Consider the following 22,404-nt stretch of genomic DNA (forward strand, 5'->3'; position numbering starts at 1 on the left):
GTATAAAATCGGCAAAAATTTAAAGATTACAAAAATATAGCTGTAATTTGGAGGAAAAAAAGTTTGTACAATTATTAAATGATTAATGTTGAAGAAAAAGTGCTAGGTTGATGTAGAAAAATTACAGTGGTCCTGCAGTTTAAACCAGAAGTTTACATACATCAAAAGATAAATCATTTTTTCCCCTTAAGTCAGACATGTAATCAGTAAGGGTGCACCGATTTATTTATTTATTTATTTATTTATTTATTTATTTATTTATATATATATATATATATATATATATATATATTTTTTTAAAGAAATAATAAAAAATAAAAAAAATAATATATATATATAATTAAAAAAATAAAAATAAAAATAAAATCCTGTCCCGATATTTTTCAAAATAAACATACACCTTCAGTGTTCCAATCTTGTTTTATTAGTAAAATATTGAACAATTATCTGGATAAGCAGTAGATAATGGATGGATGGACATTGAACAATATCTGTGAAACAATGCAAACAGGTTCTTTTAACTGCACATGAACTCGTTCTCTCCAATCAAAATGAAAAGCCATGAAAAGCCATCTGATCTGAAGAGGAAGTGGCCGACTTTTTCAGACCTCTGAGGGAGATGAGATCGATTTATTTTTAACAACCAAAATTAAGGAAGTCAGGGCCGATGGATCCGTCGAAGTACTTTTCATTAACTTTTGGTAGCGTTGCCTTTTAAATTGGGTCAAACATTTTGAATAGCCTTCCGCAAGCTTCTCACAATAGTCGGCAGGAATTTGGGTCCATTTCTCCTGACTCAACTGGTGAAACTGAGCCAAGTGTGCAGGCCGCCTTGCTCGCTCGCCACATGACTTGCTTTTCGAGTCTGCCCATAAAAATTCAATTCATTCATCTTTCTTTGTAAGCATTTCGCTTGTATGCTTCAGATGATTGACCATTTGGAAGACTCAAGCTTGAACTTCCCGTTGGAAGTTTTGATGTTGCTTCCGTATTCCCTCGACATGTTCTTTCCTTATGATGCCATCCGTTTTGCGAAGTCCCTCCTGCAGCAAACATGATGTTGCCACACGCTTACTTCATAATCGGGTTGGTCTTCTCAGGCTCGCACGTTTCCCCCTTTTTTCCTCCAAATGTAATGATGATGCTCATTATGGCCAAACGGTTCAATTTTAGTCTCATCAGACCACAGGACATTTCCAAAAAAAGAAAGTCTTTGTCCATGTGTAATGTGTCTTTGTTTCTTTTTGAGAAATGGCTTCTTGCTGGCAGAGTGGTATAGGATTTGTTTTCACTGCGACTAATGACACTCTTATCAGTTTCAGCCAGCATCTTCACAAGGTCTTTTGCTTTTGTTAATCTGGACATTTTCAGAACAATGCACCTCCATCTCGGGGACACATAAGCCGTCTCCTTCCTGAGCAGGAGGATGGTTGGACATTCCCGTGTTGTTCATACTTGCATCTAATTACTTTGAACAGGACGGACCGGACTTGTGCAAGTCCGCAATTCCTTTTCTTGATTTCTTGGCTGATTTATTTGTACTCCGCCACGATGAAGCGGTGTGTTTCAGACGTGCCTTCAAATACATTTGTGTCTCGTAGGAACTCAAATGTTGTCAAGAAAGCTTCTAAAGACGTGACATCATCATATGGCTTGAAAGGCATAATAATCTTACTGTATGTGAACTTCTGTATCTCACTGAGGGGCAATTGTTGGCGAAGGTAGCGAATGTGCGAACCCGTAAGAGTTTGTCAGGGTTTGTTCAAGGTTCGCAAACGTTCGCCAAGGGTTTGCCGTAGAGTTTTGATGTTTTTTTCTTGTCTCAAGGAACATTTTTCTTGTGACCCATTTAGACTGTTTAGAGAACAGTTATTTCTCCTTAGAGAGCGTTTAGGAAATGTTGCGACCTTAGTAAAATTTGCTAGCATCACAAACGCTAGCCCCTCAGTAGGATACGGGCTTTGAAGAACGTAATGAAGAACTGTCTAAAAAAATAAATACATCCTTCTGTCATTAATTTGGAAAATCACAATTTACCTATAACGATAAAAGTTTTGTTTGACAGTGAGGGGAAAAAAAGTGTATTTTTATATATTTCAGGTTCAATCAACCTAGAACATTTAATAAATAATAGACACGTTTAAGATTTAAATTATTTTTGCTCGCAAGGAGAACAGACAGTGTACCTAGATTACAGTCTTTTTTTGAATATGGGGCATATTTCTGTACATTAATCCTAACAATATAGCTGTGTAAATTTATGGTTTCAACTGTGTATATGAAGAATTTTTTTTTTCCAAAAATAAGTTAAAATTTCACGAGTAAAGTCAAATACTGCGATTTGAAAATGTTAATTATCGGAAAAAATCTGGGTGTAATGTTGCAATGTTGAGAAAAAGTCCAAAAATTGTGAGAATAAAGCCATATCACAATGCTAAAAATAGTAAATATTTTTTTCAAGAAAGTCCTGTTACAATAATGCAATTTTTACAAAGTCAATATTACAAGAAAGTTAATTGTTTTACAATGATCAAGTTTCATTAGAACAGTTGCGATTTTACCAGAATAAAGTCATACAGAATCCTGACAACACTTAATTGCATATTTCGCAAACCTTAACTGTTCTCATAATTCCGCAAATGTTATGAGACGAGTAGTCATATAAAATTCTTAGTAAAGCCTTTTTCTTTTTGCCCCGAATAAATCTTAGTAATTTAGTTTTTTTGGGAGGGAATCAAAGTGTTGTGTGAGGTAGCGTATTCCTCACAAAATGGTGTCCGTCTATTGTCACGCACAAGAGCGGATCATCACCATTTGGACATGAAGTCATTTAGCCAACAAATCACCAAAAAGCTACATGCTAGCAATTCAACCTCAGGTGGTTAAAAAGCATCTTATTAAATTTTTCTTTCTTTCTCGTGCCACAGCATTGGCAGAGGTCCAGCCCGTTGTCAGGAGGCCCGCTCGGTGCTAACTGGGCCACCGTGTCATGGCCGCGGGGTAAACACAGCAGCAGCAGCAGCTGACTGGGCTCTGGCTCGCAGCCACCGGCGCCGAGGCTTTTTTTTCCCTTTCACTGCGCACTCATTCCAGCCGCTTGCCAAAATCCCGTGTTTGTAGCAGCATGTGGCCACCGCTCGCTTGCCAAGCCTTCCCCGACGCCTGCGTAATCGCGCACTTGTTGGAAGGCGGCTTCCAAAAAAAGTGCTGGCCTCGGCCCAGGAAATGTCACATTACGCTAAGAGCAACGTAGCCGCGGATCGGCTTCCAACACTCACACTCCAACCTCCGAGCCGCTTTTTGAAGCGGCGCGCTCCCGCAGGATCACAATTATCTCGAGAAAAAAACAAGAACAATAAGCAAGTTAAACCCTGCGGCCAATTGGCTTTAAAGGCAGCTTCATTTAGTAAAATACAAACGTATACATGTTAAACTACCCTTCTACACTGTTTATACTGTTAATTGGACAGCAGCTGCATTTGAAAACACAACCCCGAGGTGGTGCAATTTCAACCGAAATTTTCAGGAGAAATTGTAGTGTTGGAAATCCCGTGACGCCACAGATACGAGCATATGAGTATATACTATCTATTTTTAGAATTGATACTTTTGTTTATTCAAATAATTGGATCAATTCTTTTTCTTTTGAATTTATTGCTAAATTGTTGTTTTCTGGCTACCGTTTATTAACCAATTGTTTTGTGTAATGATTAAAGAGAACCAAATAAGCAACAATTAAGCAATATCATGCCAGAAGGAGTGATATGGTCTTCATCAAAACTCTTTTTCAAACTGAGAGCACATTCTTGGGTGCTGTTTTATGTGAAGGGCTACTCGTTCGATATATATACACTTCTGAGGACTACATGTCAATTACAAGTACAATGTGTGTCATTTATGACATATTCATACTGCGGGCTGTAAATAATGATTATTTTCATATTTGATTCTGAACTATTATTTTTCCCCATAAAATCATTCAGTTACTCGTTGGGGTCGTAACTTGTCAGAAAATAAGGACAAATGTTTCATTATTTTCCAATGTAAAAGCAGATGTTTGAAAATCAGAGAAAAAAATCTGATTTGGATAATTTTAAGTTAACAATGTATCTAAACAATTAATAATAATTAATTAATTTTGGCACCTCTATATACACGTCACGTGTGTTTATGAATATTGCCTGATTTGTTGGTCTATGTTGCTGCTGTTTGTGTTAAAGTAGCAGCTCTTTGAAGGTTTATAATGACCGCAAAATCAATGCTAATTCCCGTTAGCCCATCTGTGGCATTTCACATTCTGTTATGTTATTACATTAAGCTATCGGGCTTTCACAAGAAATGATGTGGTTTAGTTGAACATTTTAGTGTAAAAATCTATCTAAGTTGTTTGTCGTTTGTTTCCTGTGTTGTCCCGTTTCACTCATATTTAGCAGATAGCGAGCAATTTCTCCAAACTGTGCATAGCGCGTTCAAGAAGTGTCAGTTGAGATCTTCTGTTCAAAGAAATCAAATGTTACTGCACTTTCTAGCGTAATTACCCTGACGTCAGACTTTAGGGGGTACAAATGCAAGCGTGTACGCAGCACAGCAGTTACAATTGTATGGAAAATGAAGGAAAATAATTTGATATGACAAAACAGTAAACAGTACAAGGGCTGGTTAATGTGAAGAGCAATTGCGATCGATCATTTCAAAAAAGCCCAGTTAGTACGATAAATGATTAAAGAGTCAAGCTGAAAATGAAATTATTGACAACAAGGACTTCTGTCAAATTGTGGATTATTGCAAGCATGTTGTTGCGGCATTAAAGGGCCGTTTTGTTGTTGTTGTTCCCCCCCCCCCCCCCCCCGAGTCAATATGGTAGCAGGTGCCAAGTGTAACTCTGTTTGTGCGGGATTTACGTATTTAAGATCTCGAATCTCGTTACCTGACCAACATGATCATATTAATGTGTAACGCGGTTAGGCTAATTTTAGTGGCAGCTTTGGACTGGGCCGGCCCCCGCCAAGCCAAGACGGGCCTTGATTAGCCAAAGCCATCTGCTCTGACAAAGACCTCTCAGGTTCTGCTGCACCGAATAAATGTGATTAGAAAACCTGAGAGGACGCTTTCCACATGTGACCGCCTCGTTTAGATAATTCATTTTAGCAGCGAAAGGGGGGGGGAGTCCCGATTAAAGATTTGTTTTCTTCTCCTTCTCGCCTTAGCATGAAACTTGTACATACGTTCCTCAATGATTCACGATCCATATGTGAGCCGTTGTCATGTTTGGGTTCTTGACATTTATTAGCACACTTCCCCTTTTGCAGAAACGCTCCAAATCTGTCAGATTGCGAGGGCATTTCCTGTGCGCACTACATTCCATGTAAATTGTTCTTCGCGCAGATATGCAAGATATGACTACAAAAACAGAGTGTGTGGTTTATGGTTGGATCTTACTTTGATCATGTTTTCTTTTTAACTTTCTTTTTTAAAACTTGCGGGCAGAAAGGCGAATTTACAATGAGTCTGATTGGAACACAAGCGTACGGGCCACAAATTAGGCGTGTCAGGCGATTACAATTTTTAATCGTAATTAATCGCATGACTTCAATAGTTAACCCACAGTCACAAATTTTACATCTGTTCTAAATTTACAATAAAATATTTTTATTTTATAATAGTTTTCATAATTTTAACAAAAGTAGAGACAAAAATATTAAACTAATAGAAATATGGCTGCATCTTTTAGTCATTGATACAGTAGTTTCATAATAATTTCCCAAAATTTAGCTAAAATTAAAAATAATATGATATTGATTTGTGTTAAGGTCAATTTTCTGCAACTAGATGGCATAACTGCATTTGTCAGCTCAGTGCATTTTTCTTTTTAGATTTAGAGTGATCTAATCTTTAACATGAAGTAACTTGTGAAATTCTGCACATTTTTAAAATTGTAAAATACAACTTGACCCCAGTCTCCACAAATATATGCATTATTAATAAATGTATTACTGCTCAATTTTGACATTGACATGTCTGCTGCGTTGCGACTGGAATTCCCACCGTACAGGCTTTCCAAGTAATCATTAATCGTGCATTAACATTTTTGTGGCTTTAAAGGAACTTTGAATTAACTCAAAATTAACACACTAATTTTGACACCCCTAGTACAAATATTAATTTTTTTGTGGTAATATCCCAAGAAAAACACACACATTTATAAAAAATAAACTTGCAGATTTGTGACATCATAAAGTGGCAAATGTGCGAGAGAAAAAACTAACAAATTTTAAGAAAAACTTAATGTCTGTATCTGTAAATTACAATGTTGAAGAAAAAGTAATATTTAAGAAAAGCTCATTTATTTTGATAGTTCAATTCAAAAAGTGAAACCCGCAGATTATAAAGATTCATAAACATACAATAGTTTTCTAAAGACCAATTGCAGCCAATTTTTTTAAAATTAGATTCGATTTTCTCATTCAATTTTCAAATTTGTTGAAATGGCGAATTTTTGGTTTCCATAGCAATAACGCAAGCTGTAATGATCATAACGCAGCATATTCACTTTTCTAAGTGAACCATTTCAAATGGGGGACAAGTAAAAATGTTCCGTGCCCCCCCCCCCCCACTAGTGTAAACACGGCATTGTGATTAATATTTGCATAATTAAGCAGCAAAATGCACCCATTTTTTATCCATCTCAGGCCACTTGCTGTCAACTGAAAATGACATCACAGTTGCTCAGTGCTCAGATAACGACCAATCACGGCTCACCTGAATTTGGTCATGTGACATTTGCAAGCTGAGCCGTGATTGTATAGCGACAAAGCTGTCACTAATTTTGTTTGGCTGCCGACTAAGGCGATATATTCCATCCATCCATCCATCCATTTTCTGTACCGCTTGTCCTCACAAGGGTCGCGGGGGTTGCTGGAGCCTATCCCAGCTGGCTTCGGGCAGTAGGCGGGGTTACACCCTGAACTGGTTGCCAGCCAATCGCAGGGCACACAGAGACGAACAACCATACTCACAATCGCACCTATGGACAATTTGGAGTGTCCAATTCACCTGCCATGCATGTTTTTGGAATGTGGGAGGAAACCGGAGTACCCGGAGAAAACCCACGCAAGCAAGGCAATATATTGTTGTTCCAAAATAGCGTTTGTCCAAATCTTTTTTGCGTTTCTATCGAGTGAATTCGATGTCTTCAGGGTGGCAAAAGTACTACGCTATCGTATTCCATTCCTTGCGAGCATGTGCTCTGTGTTGTTTGGTTCCTCTTTCAAGGCCCCCGCTGTTTTTTGACCGCTGCAGCATCCAGCAGAGACGTTTGTCGGCCCCTGGAGATGAGCTCCAGATGCGTGACGGGCCCGCACCGTCGCAGATCGGGGCGTCCCCAGGGGGGCACTGGGCCTGTCAGTGCTGGAATGTCCCCGCACACTTAACGCTGGCTGAGGGGAAACAGATACGTCCAGGAGAAATTGCTGCCATTTATCGATTAGGTCGCCAAAGTGGAAGCTGTGAATTCCGCTTAGGGTTAGAACATTTGATAGCACTGATAAGTCACAACACTGACTTTGTTGATTTCGACCTGCCTTCTCACTGTCACGTTTTTTTTTTTAAGCACAAGGCGGTGAATGAATAATCTTTTTTGGGGGGCGTCATCAGAGCTGACAACTCGCCAATTTTGAAATTATTTTTTATTTTTTTTGCAGTTGGTACCGACTTCACAGATTGACAGGAAATGTGGTGGCCATGTTTGTAATGTTGTTTTGTAGCAGCCATTTCTTTCAAATTGCATGACTCGTACTTTGACAAATTTGGACAATTCGCTATTAAATAGGGGACGTGAAGCCCCCTGGAATATTAGAACAAAATCAGGACCTGACACTGTGGTTATTAGGTGAACATTTTTTATAACGGGACGCGCGGGAAAAATCTCAAGGACTCGAGTTAGAATTTGAACAGGAAGTCGTCCGTTTCAAGTTAAAGCAGACATTTTGCGCGTGAACTACAGGACTCATAATTTTGACAAACTCCTGCTTAGGTGTTCACCCAAATTAACCCCAGCAGATATTCAATACAGATTTTGCCTACGCCATTGAATGTTCATTTCAAATTTGGAAAACTTCACTTTTCTAGAGAGTCCGTTGATATCTGCTAGCAGTTTTAATTAGATGCGGTTGTTTATTGTGGATGTGAACGTATCGTGGTTATCAGGTCTGTGCGACGTGTCCGGCTGGCCATTAGCGTGGGAGTCAAGTGGATGCGCTCTCTTAAAAAAAAAGAAGTGCGATATGCTGTGTATTTTTAGCCGCAGCCTTTAGCTGACGAGGCGCTACGAACAGCCGTTTCGACCTGGATTGGCGTCGTTTTAATTCGGATTCCAAAAATGCTTTGTTTGACAACTTGACCACGTTCACATCGTTTTGTGAACGGCTGTAAAGAGCGCAGAGCAAATATGAGTTCAAATCAAATTATATGTGCAGGGGGGCACCGGAAGTGGCTGGAAAATCTGGCCTTGGTGGTCTTATTTTTCCTCTCGCGCTGCACTGTGGGAAAAAGGGTTGACTTTATGCGGCGGCGCAAGATGTGATTCACTCCAAATGTTTGCTCTGCTCGTGAAAGCCTCTTTGAACCAATGAGTGTGAACTTCTGGCCACAGCGGCCTATAAACGTTGCATTTGTTTGAGGCAGCGAAAGGAGCCTGTCGATGTAATGGGCGGGGGGGGGGGGGGGGGGGGGTTCGGGGGGGGGGGGGTTGATGGGGCCTCTGCCGTCTGTGGAATGTGGTGTCTTGGTGAAAGGACTGCGTCTTGAACAAATGCGCTCAGTTTATTTGGCAAACCAGACTTGCGAGTCGCTCGGACTTGTTTACTCTGGAACAAAATATGCAAATGCGTCTTTTCCTGTTCCGATCGGTGTTGTAGGTAAAAAGCCTTCATTAGAACGACTTTCCCCCTCGTGGAGTCTGGATTGTGAGAAGGGGTCTCCCCGCACCATGCAAGGCCTCAAGAACTTTCCAATAGAAGTAATGGGGGGGGGGGGGGGGAGGAGTGATTTATCCGCATGTTTCAACAGTATTGTGTCACCTCCCGCCCCCCACCCGGGTTAATGAAAACCAGCTTTCAGCTCTGTTTATGTTCAAACCAGACGTATACACTTCATTTCCAACGTGGTCCCCAAAAAACAAGTCCTTTGTAGTCCAATCCAGCTCATTTCATGCAACCAACCATTTTCAGCTAAAAACGAACAAATGGACACTTCACGGGGGTTCGTAGTTTACAATGAGGTTTCGACAGTGGCAAATTCTGAATTCCTGCTTTTTACCAGAAAATTCTGTAGGGAGGATGTTTGGCTTTCTGTTCACGATCTCAAGCTTTAAAGTCCTGCAGCAGAACAACGATCCTAAATCTTCTGCGCTTTTTTATTGTATGCCTTCGTCACTCTCCATTCCCCAACCAATTCAGTTCAAACTCGTCCTACTCACCCATGAAACCCTCCGCAACCAAGCCGCCTCCTCCCTCACAGACCTGCGCCGCTCGTCCATCACAAACAGACAATGTCTCCATTAGGGGTGCAACTGTTTCAGATTTTGGTGTACGTTTATAGTCTGAGAAAAAAAAAGCGGTTTTACGGTTATTCTTACAGATATATATATTAAAATTATATTATTAATTATTAAATTAAATTACAGATATATATATTAAAATTATATTATTATATATTTATTATTATTATTATATTATTAATTATTAAATTAATTAATTATTATTAAATTATATATTTAAAAAAAATCACTTCAGCATTCTTTGAAAATGTTTATTTTTATTTTTATTTCATGCTTACAGGTGAAATGTTCGTCCACAGCCTTTAAACTGGCAATTTGTCCAGTTTACCGGCATTTTTGCAGCCAAATGCGTATGCCGAGATACGTTTCTTGGAGTCCCAAGATGGTGGCCCCGCGGCTTCAAAAGTCTCGGCCTATGGCCTATCCAGTAAGGCTGAGCCATGTGTTGTTGTGCGCCCGCTAAATGGGTCGTGTGGAAACAGAAAAACTATGAACTATGCCGCTTGGGGCATTTTGCTCCGCACGTGAGTTTTAAACTGATGAACTGTTGTGAGCGGAAATAACCGGTGTTGTTGAACGACTGCCGTTACATAACCCTGATGTTTAAAAACCACGGTTAATCGTAAAACTGGTTAATAGCTGCATCCCTAGTCTCCATACCACAAACCAAACATGGAGCCTTCTCCATTCCATTGCTGTCCCTTTCTTTTAGATTTCTCCTTAAAAAAACAACAGTTTTTTTCGTTTTACCTGTTGTGTAGTTTTTATTTTATTTTATTTAACCTGCCTCTGACAACTTCTATAAAAGCGCTCTACATCACAGTAATCGTCAAGTACTGGTCTGGAATGCAAACTACAGCATTTGCAGTATTTTTATTCATTTATTTATTTATTTTACAGGTCAGTATATACAGGAATCATTTTGACGGAAAACTTTTCGAAAACACTTTTTTTTTGTAGAATGTTGTATACATGCCAGACCCTTTAAGCTTGTGGTGTTGGAGTGTAATTCTTTTACCTATTTTGTCATTCTATTTGTTTTTGGTATTTAGCCCCCCACCACCCCCCCCCCCCCCTGCCATTTCTCTCTTTGTGGTGGTTTGTAATTGGAGTGATTAATAGAGGGGAGAGGTGGTCTCGCCCAGAGGCTTGTTTTTCAGCGGTCTGCTTTAGAAGTGCCACACTAAGCGAGTCCCGGACAGGTCGAAACACGCCCAGCCCCTGGATGTTTAGATCCCCTCGTCCCGCCACTTTGTCTGTTAGCTCGAAAAAAGCCAGAAATCCCCAAAATGGTGTGTGTTTTTTTTTTTTTCAAGCCACAAACAAGATTGGATTGAGAGAGGGTAAGACGTTCCCCAGGGTGTTGTTCTTCGCTCACCACTTTTTGCGCTCCATAATTCTCAATGAGCAAACGAGCAGTACAGACGTGGCCATATGTTCCGGAGTGGCGATGGGATTTATACTTTCCCCCACGCCCCCCACATGGATTCATAATTAGCGTGAGCCTTTTGTTGCCCGCTCACCATGAGATCCTTTACAGTTGCTAGGACGGCATCCACTCAGCCCCCCCCCCCCCCCCCCCCGACCGACGCAGCCACCTCCCCGGCTGCCCGAGAGGCCCTATAAATGATTCGTGGCTCCCCGCTGAGGGATCAAGGCCCCAATTATTCGATTTGGATTAGCGATCATGGCCCCACAATGCTCATTTGTACAGTCATGCTGAGAGGAGGCCCGTTTCGCTTTCTCCCGACTGCCTCGCAGATTTTACACTGGCGCCATCTTATTCATCTTATTCGTCGAGTGAGGCAATATCAGGGACTCAGCGGAGCTTTAAAAAGTTCCGATTTTCTTATTGAACCTGGACCTCCCTTCCCAATTACGTGGCTGCCATCGTATAGCCTCTGCTGTGGATCTTAAGGATCTTATTCTCCCTACTAAAGCTGGTATTTGTTGGGTTGACATTTTCGCCTCTCCAGAAAAATGACCCTTCTGTTTCTCCCTCCAAAGGCAGAAAATGGTGCTCCTTTCCTCAGGCCAAATTTGCCTTCTGCTCGTCACTCTTAGAGCTGTGATACCCCGAAAGAAGTGTAAAAAAGGGGCTCGTGATCTAGCTGATGGCATAAAAATTGGCAGGATGACCCTTCACCCCATTCCATTGTTGGGTTTTTTTTCAACAAATTGTCGCCAACCAATAAAGTTGGCAATTACTTGTTGTCAGCAGATTCCTGTAATTCCAGTACGTACACCTCATCCGTCGCATATTGCTTCACCTTGACAAATTGCTGACTTGTGTGACTGGGCACCGAGCCAAATACGCAACGTGGGACTTGGCATTGGATTACAAGCAATGGCGTGTGTGCACTAAGCAGTGCATACCCCCCCCCCCCCCCCTTAAGAAATACAGCTGGGGTAACAAGCATTCTTGTCACGAGCGCCTCTCAATGAAACCAAACAGACACATCATTTTTCATTTGTCTTGTCTTTTTATGTCTCTTCACTGTGGCTCGACATTTCTGGCCACTGTCCAGATTTTTTTTGGCAGCGCCATGATTGTTATTAAATTACCGTGGCAGCGTCTGCTCAAACCATTTCCCTCATCTCTGCGCTGTTTTGACAGGCTAAAAAAGAAGTGGAAATGAGATGTTAAGAGTTTGCTGTTATCTTTACTGGTTGGAGTTGCTGTGGAGATGTTGCTTAAAAGTGCATGTTTTTCAGTTGTCGGTATTTACACACTTTTTGTAACGGTATCTTCAATTTTGATGAGGATTCTCCTTGGTAACTTCACTGTGCTATTCAACCACTTCTCTCACGCTGTCTTTGATTGGTTACAGTCACATGATTGTGCCTTTTTACTTTTTTTTTTTTTTTTTTTTTTTTTTTTTTACAGCTGTGTAAAATTCATACTTTTTATGGGTGGGGTTGGCAAGGGGGCACTTTATTTTTTTATTTTTTGGGCAAACTGACAGACACATTTTGGCTAGATTCACACTAGGTCCAAGTACCTAATTCCAATTTAATGCTGTGTGTGTGTGTGTGTGTGTATATATATATATATATATATATATATATATATATATATATATATATATATATATATATATATATATACATATATACATACAGTGGTACCTCGGAGTTTGAACATCATTCGTTCCTGCGGAATGTTCAAAGTTTGAATTGTTCAACCTCCAAAACAAATTTTCCCCATATGAAATAATGTATATGCAATTAATCCGTTCCCAAGCCCCAAAAACAGAAAATTCCTGTTTTAATTTCTATTTATGTTTTTTCCACATTTACAATATAGTACAGTATTTAAACAATAAAAATACCTTACCTTTTTTGTTGTGGTGTGATGGCATCAGTGGATAATTAATGCTAGCTTTATTTCAGTGCTGAGTTGTTTAACGTCAGGCACGTTGTTGAACAGCTAAGGGGGGGTCCACGTTGTTGAACAGCTAAGGGGGGGTCCTCGTGCCACTATTTGCAGAAGTAGTCACGGTCGTTACAACGGCGCGATCATCTCCTTCCTAATTCCACTGTGGTTCGTAGCACTGTATGTTTTTCTTTGCTGCCACTGGCACTGTTGTCTTTCTTTGGGCCCATGGCGAAGAAAATTGCCGTGGAAAAATCTAAATGCACTCGCGAGTATGGAGCACCTCCGGGAGTATTCACGATCTGACTGGAAATGAGCAGTGCAGGTGTTCGGACTCCGAAAAAGAGTTCAAACTCCGAGGCATTTTTTACTTAGATTCTTTTGGTTGAAGTCCGAATTGTACCAGTTCCGAGACGTTCAAACTCCGAAGTAAACTGGTTTCCTTATTTAATGATAGGCACACTTCGAATGTAGCATATTCAAACCATGTTAAACTGTATGTGCTTATGTACATCCTTTTTAAGCACTTTTAATTAGCAACATGACGAGGGGTCACCATCTTGGAGGGATTTGGTTAAAAAAAAAACATGGAATGCACACTTCAATTGCCTCGAAAATCCTCCATAATAGATCAATTCACAGGTTTAGACTAAGTTATCTGTTAATGACCTATACTACTCTCTACAGTGATGTTTATGCTATTTAAGTCAAGTTTTTTTTTTTGGGGGGGGGGGGGAGGGGCATATGATGCAGTTAGTAACGTCACAAGGATTCTGAGTAGTTGACTTGGATAACAACCTGGAATTTCAGACAATATGAGCTCACTTGTGGATATTCATAGCTGAAAGGACTCAGCTAACCGAACCTCAAGTATCAGACAAAATGAAAAGGTTGATTGTAGCTGCGGCCATTTTGGAGCCTTTTGGGTGTGAGTACTGACATTGCATGTGGGTTTAATACATTGCTTGAAACTCATAGCAGCTTTTAGTATCTGAAAAGTTATCTATCATTGAGTTTTCATGCGCTGTGGCCTGAGGCTTTGGAAGTAATTCCATTTTTGTCAATGACAATGTATGCAGTCCGGAAAAAAAACTCTTGTGTCCTTTTTATACATCAAACATCAAGTCGACATAATAATCGTGACAGGCCTAATGATATGTATTTGAATCGTGCCCCCAATCCACCCGGCAACTTAAAGCGTCACTCAACTTAACGATGACATCGTTGTCATACCGAAGCTGTTTGCTGGAGTTCTCAAGCCTTGTAAATTGTCCATAGAATTATTGCTTATCAACTTACACGACTCTGTAAACCAAACGTTCTTGCCACCAATAAGAGCAAAGGCCCATCTGGCATGGTTCACTCAGATATTTTTTTCTTTCACTGTGAAAGCACGCAGAACCCGGAGAGAAACTGACCAAGTTAATAAACCCTTCCTCTAATTGGTTGACAAGTGTCTGGAAAAAGAACAAAGTCCAGAAACGTCGACGTAGGTCATAATATCCTGCTTATCATAGCTTCTTTTACACGAACGATCTCCAGCTGCGAACACAAATTTCCAGCGCGATCGCCGAGTTGCTCAGTAACCGCCGCTGCCGTGCCGTCACACCTCCGTGTCGGAATGTGTGTGTGTGTAAAATCACACGCTGGGCTGACATTGTTAAATCTGCTCACGCGAGATTGGTCGAGGGCCGAATCTACTCAAGCAGTCTGAATGTAGCAAATGAGTGTCATGATATCGGTTAACACACGACCGTAGTCCCGCCCCCGGTGTCAGCTTCCCATACACAGCGTATGACTGAGGATGATGAGTATTGACATGCGCTGTGAAATTGCGTCCGGAGGGGGCAGGATGGTGCCGGGGAAAGGGGGGGGGGGGCTTGGGAGTGGGACCTCACCGTGTTTGTGCATCCAGGTTATTGATTTCCTACTCCTCCCCCAGCAACGTTCAATGGTTTACGGCCCAGGGGACTCGACCAGTGTGTGGCGATGTGACGGAGGCTCCGAGCGAGATGACCGCAGGTTCGGCGATTGGCCTTCAGGCTGACTTGGCTCCAATTTGTTACAGGCGTTTGTTACAGGGGTTTATGCTGCCGATTCCGATACCGATCCTCCATGACTGTGATTGGCCAATACCAAACACAATGAACGATTATTGTAATAATTGATTAATCTATCCGTTGTTGTTGTTTTTTTTTTAGGTTAATTGGATATCCAAATTTCCATCCGTTAATTATACAAAAACAGGACATGATTTAAAATTGACAGTGCACAAACATATTATGATTCACTTGTTGGTTTGTGCAGCCCGGGTTCTACCACAAGATTTGACAAGTGGCCAAATGTGTTGTTTTGAAGCTTTTTAACATGCTCGCCCCACGAGGTATGCGTTTGTGGCACGTGTCAGTTTCCCACTGAGGGGCGAACGTTCACGAATGTGTGCAATGGTAGCGAATGTTGATTTCTCGTCGGGGTTTGTTCAAGGTCACTACGTTTGCTAAACACCACCATTTCTAATACAGTGTTCCCTTGTTTATCGCTGGGGTAGTAGTAGTTTTTATTTTTTATTTTTTTTACATTTAGTATTATTTTAAAGGGGAAGTCAACCCCAATTTTCTTTTACAATAATATGTTCTATGCAGCCCCACTCGTCTAAAAGTATTCTGGATAATATTGCCTTAGCGGCATGTGAATTAAGCAGCAAAATCCAGCCGTTTTTATCCATCTCAGGGGGCGGCCATTTTGCCACTTGCAGTCAACTGAAGATGACATCAATGTTGCTCCGGTCTCAGGTAACAGCCAATCACAGCGCAGCTTCAGAAAACAGATCAGAAAAGATTTTGCAAGGCCCACAGAATATTGTGTTCTATAGCTCTAAAAACATGGAACCTACCAAGAGAAAGATTAGAATCTCTTCTTTAATCAGGAAAAAAAAGTATCTTTGCATCTGTTTCCGTTTTGCAGCAATTAGCATTAGAATATAGCCAAGTTTTATCATTATTCACAAACCTGTTGAAAACACTGGGAAAAGAGCTTGTTGCGCTTTGGCCCGGGTTGATATCTTATACTCTGCTGCCACCTGCTGGCCGTTTTTTAAATAACTACCATTGCTTTAAGCGACCTCTTCAGGTCAGAAGCTGCATCAAAGCCTTCTGTATGGTCTCATTAAAAAAAAAACAAAAAAACATACAAAACCTATAAACACGTTTTTGGGAGTGAAGGACAAGGTATTAAAAACGTATTTATACGTTTTTGGGGTTGAATGAGTTAATGTACTAATCTTCATAGATTAAAAAAAAATAGGAACACCACAGTAAGAAAAAAAATTCACACAAAGAAAGTGAACCGCATTATCGCAATCAAACACTCAGACGTTAGATAATTGCATTCAATTTAGGACCCCGTTCCCCGTTTGTTCCCATTATACAGAATAAAGGCAGAAAAATTACACTTGATATTGTAATTCCTCAGAAAGCGTAAGCTTGGCATGTCGGCCATTAGTGTCATTTATACAGAACAGCGACATGGGAAAAGGGCATAAAAATTAGATGGCTTTTACAGGCCGTGTAAAAGAGCGTTGACCCCACCCCGCCATCCCGCCACCCCGCCACCCCGCCATCCCGCCACCCCGCCCACTCCATTCCGTGTTGGAGCCCTTCAGACATAGTATCAACATGTGGGGAAAATGGCCACAACAGGACTGCTCTTCCTGGCAGTGTGAAAAGGGTCTTTTGATACTACAGCAGAAAGAGGAAAATTCCCAGGTCAACGTTGTCATTTCGTACGCAGAACATCACTATGCTCTCTACTCCCTGTTGTTGGTTAAACTCCCGCGGTAATGCGTTTGTCGCTATTTTATTTTCAGATTTGCTCGTAAAACGTTCCGCCTTTCCGTAGCTTGCAATTGAGAGCTAAACCGCCTGTAAGGATGCGAATCGCATGAAGCCTTCATCTAATAACAGCTGCACTATCAAATAGGAGAAGTGCTGTCAACATCCTGAGCAATCAATGCCATCACCCCCCCCCCCCCACCACCCCCCATTCCCCAAGCACCACCACCAGCAGCAGCAGCCATTAACCCTTCCTGTTCCTGCCCGCCTGCCTGCCTCTTCACTAAAATGGTGCCTGAAGACCTCAGACAATCTTTTGTGTAATGGCTGCGTTTGAATTGCCCTCCAGCTACGCATCGGCCCTTCCAAATTGTCGTGATTTGCAAAATGTAGATGGTGCGATATGCTGAGAATGTGTACCCGGGCCGCCCTAATGCCAAAATTAACACCCCCCGTGTTTGAGTCTCAACGGAAAGTTAAACCGGTTTTACAAGCCCTACCAATCACTGCAAATTGTGTGCCGTCGGTGTAAGCCACAAGGGAACTTTGGACCCTTCATTTCCCCCCCCTCCCGTCTCCCCCCTCCATAAATGCAGCGACCAGCTACTGCTCACTTCTCATGTACGGTAATTCTGATCCTTGATTTGGTGCTTCGCCAGTCAGTCACGTACGTCCATAATGTGATTAGGACACCCGCAGCCAGCCAAGGAAACATGGGCTGATGATGCTTTTCTATTCTTCATCTCACTTCCACACATTACAATTTTGACTTGGTTATAACAAATATCCACGTCCCTGTTTAAATGGCATGTTTTGTTTTAAAGAAAATGAGACCAAGCTAGATCATTTAAAAACTTGTTCCACCATTGTGACCTCTAACCTATGCAAAAATAAACTCAGATAATGTAGTTGCATAAGTGTACACACCCTCTTACAACTTTTGACTATGCCAGATTAAAATAAAGTTCAGATGTTCTAGTACACAAACTGATGTAAAAGAATTCGCTACACCAGTCCCAAACAAGATTCCAGTAGTCGTGCTTTTTCGACAAATTGCTAAGGCGACGCCAATGCCCGTTCCATGAGAACAATGACAATGGGACCAAAGTGTGTGATATTTAACATTTAACAATCGATTTTCCTGAACTTGAAGCCATTCAACTTTTCCGATGTAAGCATTTGCATCCAAACGACGGAAACCTTAGTGCGTCTTTGTTAAGATTCCACTTTTAAGATGTAATTTGAGCACGAGGTGTTAAGGTGACTGATCATGATGAGTGAAAATGTCAGTGGCCACCTTAACCTGACTAAAAAGGTGACGTGAAGCGTTAACATTCCTGTTTTTGACCAGAGTCTCTCATCAAGAGCCAACATGTCTTTGCGGTTGACGGGGGTGGAACCTCTCAAAGACAACATCCTAGTTCTTAAGATTATCACCACATTAAGTCGTATTGTTCCATATAAATGAATGATTTTAGTTAGTTTCAAGCAATACTTTGGGTCAAGTGTTTTAGTGAGATCTTGGAATTTCCACAGCACTAACTGATGGGTTTTGGTTCCTTTTGAGCCACGGCAGCCATGAGCTCTTTACAATTTGGACATTTGTTTGTCATGTGGGCTGTTTTGGCAAACAAAGAAGCCAGACTTATTTTCTAGGGGTGTGCCCAAAAATCGATTCTTATAAGAATCACGATTCTCATAAGAATCGCGATTCAGAATCGATTTTATTTAAATTATTTCATACTGTCTTCCCTTTGTTTGTGTGCGCCTTTGTTGGGAGCACTGTTCATGTTGTACCCGATTTGACCACTTAGGGGCAGTGTGGTTCCACGCGGTCTGATACACTGTTAAGTTGTAGCCACATTAGAAAGTAGAAGGAAAAAGTCACGATCAAGTTATTCCAATAAAAGTAGTTTTTTTTGCAGCGTGGAGCCGTTCTTTTGAGCGATGAAAGTGCCACGAGTAGCGCGCTAATTAGCATTAGTGAGTCAGACTGGAGTAGATCATTACGATTCCTTGAACATCTTTAAATTGAAGCTAAAATCATTGTCAATCAAATTATATCGAAAATCGATTCTGGATCCAATCGCACACCCAAAAATCGGAATCGAATCGTGAGACATTCAAAGATTCCCACCCCTATTATTTGCTTACAGGCTAGTACTTTGACATTTTATGTGGTGTAGGGTTTGATGTGGACATGCAGAATTTGAGACATTTGTTATTTTGTCATGGATGGCATCTCTGGTGGTGAACCAAATTTGTGGTACTGCTGCCTATGGTGGCAATGGTTTTGCGGCATTTTTTTGCAGATAACCGTATTTTGTTCTTCGTCTCCTGGTGAAATCCGTACCACTGCCAGAACCAAATCGTTTGTGTGCATTTTCAAATAATCGCCAGCTCTCTTTACCTTTTGTCGCCCTCCCTATGCTGTTTCCCTGCTTAAGTCTTACTCAAGTCAAGTCATGTGACTGTTGTCCCCCACATATCCATACAAGTATTCGCTAATAATCCTCTTTCATAGGATCACATTGTTTGGTAGCCATTTAATACATTTTAAAATGTGGTACGAAAGAGCAGCATGAAGCTCTCTGCCAACGTCCCGTGGCGGGCAGTGTGTTGTTAGACTTGGGTTAGAGTCAGGACCCGCATAGCCTGTGGACCAGCTGCTGTTTTTTGTGTCAACACCTTTGTATTCCCACTAACATAGTCAAACCCGCTAACCAACAGCCCGTTCCCCAGAAGTTACATTTGGTAAGACATGACTACACTGAAATCTGTAAACACTTCAATTTTGCACTTAGTTTCATTTTTGGTAGAGCCGTTGTCCACAGAACACAGAACTGGTACCGCTACCATGAATCATATCCCTGGTGAAAAAAAGGTTGCAGGTAAAGCTGTGGTAGTCAAAGATATGCGCTTCCGCCTTGTTGATGTCAAAGACGGATCTTGATCAAACTGTTAAAAACCACCTTTGCCACCATGGTGACAACTGTTTTGTGAAGTTTTTTTTGTCCACAAAGAAAAATCGCAAAAATAAATCTGTATTAATTTTGGGAAGTAAAGACATTTCGATTGTTAGCATTTTGTAATATGAGAGAAAAGTCAATTTTTCCCTTCAGTCGCGCCGGTATTAGCCAGTCTTGCTATCATTGGAAACATACTGTAATATTGTAATACAACTTAACCAAGCCGCTTCCACCAAAACCCTTGTTTTGTTTTTTTTGGGGCAGATGGTTGTACACAGTCTGACGATAACACTTCATTCGATTTATGACACTTAATTTGACTTATTATGGAAATATTAGAAGAAATGTATTTTCACAGACGGTTTTCCCGTCATTTAGGTAGATTAAGTTAGAAATTGTTGCTTTAGAATTGTTGCGTATGTACACGGTCCTAAGGTTGATTATTGTGTATGTTTGTATGTAGATTTGATGTTTTCTTTTGATTTGGAGTTATTTGGATGTTTTGCTGTTAACACAGCCGTACTCTTTTCATCTGTTCGTATTTTATAACCATAATAAGGTATCCTCGTGGTCATGGCTTAAAAATGGTATCTCTGTTTCCTATCGATGGAACGCAAACCAGCGGCGAGATCCGTTGTGGTCAACTCCGTCCATGCATTTCTCCCCTAGATTTCAATTGGAGAGGTTTATGTGAGCTTGCGTCGCGTATCTTCAGGTTGATATACGGCAGTTGTTTAAATGTCAGTTGGCGGTTCTAAGGTTTTGAAAAGTGCAGTTCAACCAGTTTAGAGGCCCAAAGTGTTGCCTTGAAGGAATATGGGTGTCAATGGGTGGAAAAAAGTCTACTTAAAAAAGATGGTCAAACTATTAAAACTGGTTTGTGTAACAATGACAAAAAAAGAAAAGAAGGAAACCAAGAGCTGCGAAAGGCAGCGAGTATCAGTGTTTTGGAAGTTAGGAAATCTCCCCTGTTGTTCACGTTTTTTTTATCAGCGAGATTACTTTGTTAAACTTTGGGCAGTTGAATATCCTGCCTCCCCCCCGCCAAGTATACGAGATTATACTTAGCCAGCCAGCAAGCTGATTTATCTCCTGTTATAGTCGTTTATAATGGCTAAAGGTTAACAGAAGTGTGGACAAACGCTGTGCAAAGGTCTGTATGTTCTCCAAATGTACTATAGGGTTTATTTACCTTCACATGATGATCCCGTGTCATGTTTCAGTGGCACACTAGAGATAACAGCAGTGGAGGAGACATTTTCCTGTCTGGGGCTGATATTGAATTTATGAAAATTAGGACACAATTGCCTTTTTGGGGGTTGCAAAATGCCCAAAAAGTTCCGAACCCCCCTAAGTCCATGTATCCTGTGTTTGGGGAAAAGGGGCACTGTGAGGTCATTTCCAACCCAGATTACATATCTTGCAAACCCAATAAAATTAAATAGAAGTTGACTTAACTCATTTGCTCCCAAAAACGTATGAATACGTTCTATTTTAAATGTTTTAAGTGTCCCAAAGACGTATTCGTTGCGTTTATGTATTTTTATGCTAGAGCATACAGAGGGCTTTGATGCAGCAAAAGAGGCCAACCAGGGCCATGTTGAAAAAAAAGCTAATTTACCCACAGTTCTATACAGATTTGTGATCATGAAACTTAGCTATATTCTAATGCTAATTGCTGCAAAACGGAAACAGATAAAAATATATATTTTTTCTGATAAATTAATAGACTCTAATCTTTCTTTTGGTAGGTTCCATGTTTTAATAGCAATAGAACACAATATTCTTTGGGCCTTGCACAATCAGTCAAAATCCAGTAAAACAGCCGGGAGCGAGCGGGATTGCTTCAGTGAAAATGGCTGGGTCTGAATTAGTTAAAAATATATATATACGATAAAAGGGACCTGTTTGATATTTATATTATTATTTTAAAAGGGTGTGCGAGCAAATCATGTGCTGGTGCGAGCAACTGAGAAATGGTGGTTAGTGTAGCCACGCAAAGTCCCATTTCTGGCTCAATGATTAAATTGAGAGCTGACTTTTTGACGGTTCGAACTCCACGCGTATTTTTGATGTCTGAGGCATATTTTCCAGAATATTTGTTTCCATGGCCTAAATCTTTACAAGCATTTTGTGTGAAAATCACTACTTGCAACCTTTTGGCCCACGGGCCCTTCTATTCAGGCCCTGTAATTTTCATTGACCAATGGGCTCCTGTTTGAAATGAGACCCCTGAGCTGGAGCTGTTAACGCCCCCCACCGCCCCCCCCCCCCCCTCCCATCAGCCACCCTGCTTCCTACCTCGCTCCAAAAGGATCTTGTTGTGATTCCTGATGCTTTTATAGGTTTTGTCTTTAAGGAGACATTCCTGCTCGGCGCATACCGTGCACCCCTCTCTGCCCCTATTTTCCTTCCTTCCCGTCTTGTGGGGCCTTTGCAACCCCCCCCCCCCACTCACAAACACAACCGCCATCACTACACAATACACATATGTGTGTGTTGGTCAAAACTGTTGACCGGCCTGCCCTTTCCTGACAGCCTAGCTACACTCCGTGAACTTGGGACACCCGTCACACAGCTGCATTACGATTGAAGGGTTGAGGGAGGGAGGGGTGGTGAGGAAGGGGGGGGGGGTTCGTATCCAGCTGGGTCGGAAGACAAGGGGCGGGTGGG

At 41.1% G+C, this 22,404-nt stretch overlaps 1 protein-coding gene across 2 annotated transcripts in view; it reads left to right on the forward strand.

Moving 5' to 3' along the window:
* Nucleotides 1-22,404, forward strand: part of LOC147176640 (AT-rich interactive domain-containing protein 3B-like) — a 79,019-nt gene that overhangs the window by 15,493 nt on the left and 41,122 nt on the right. The window lies entirely within an intron of this gene.

The sequence above is a fragment of the Leptonotus elevatus genome, chromosome 3 (assembly GCF_054856555.1).
Source record: "Leptonotus elevatus isolate MCC_2025b chromosome 3, RoL_Lele_1.0, whole genome shotgun sequence".
NCBI lineage: Eukaryota > Metazoa > Chordata > Actinopteri > Syngnathiformes > Syngnathidae > Leptonotus > Leptonotus elevatus.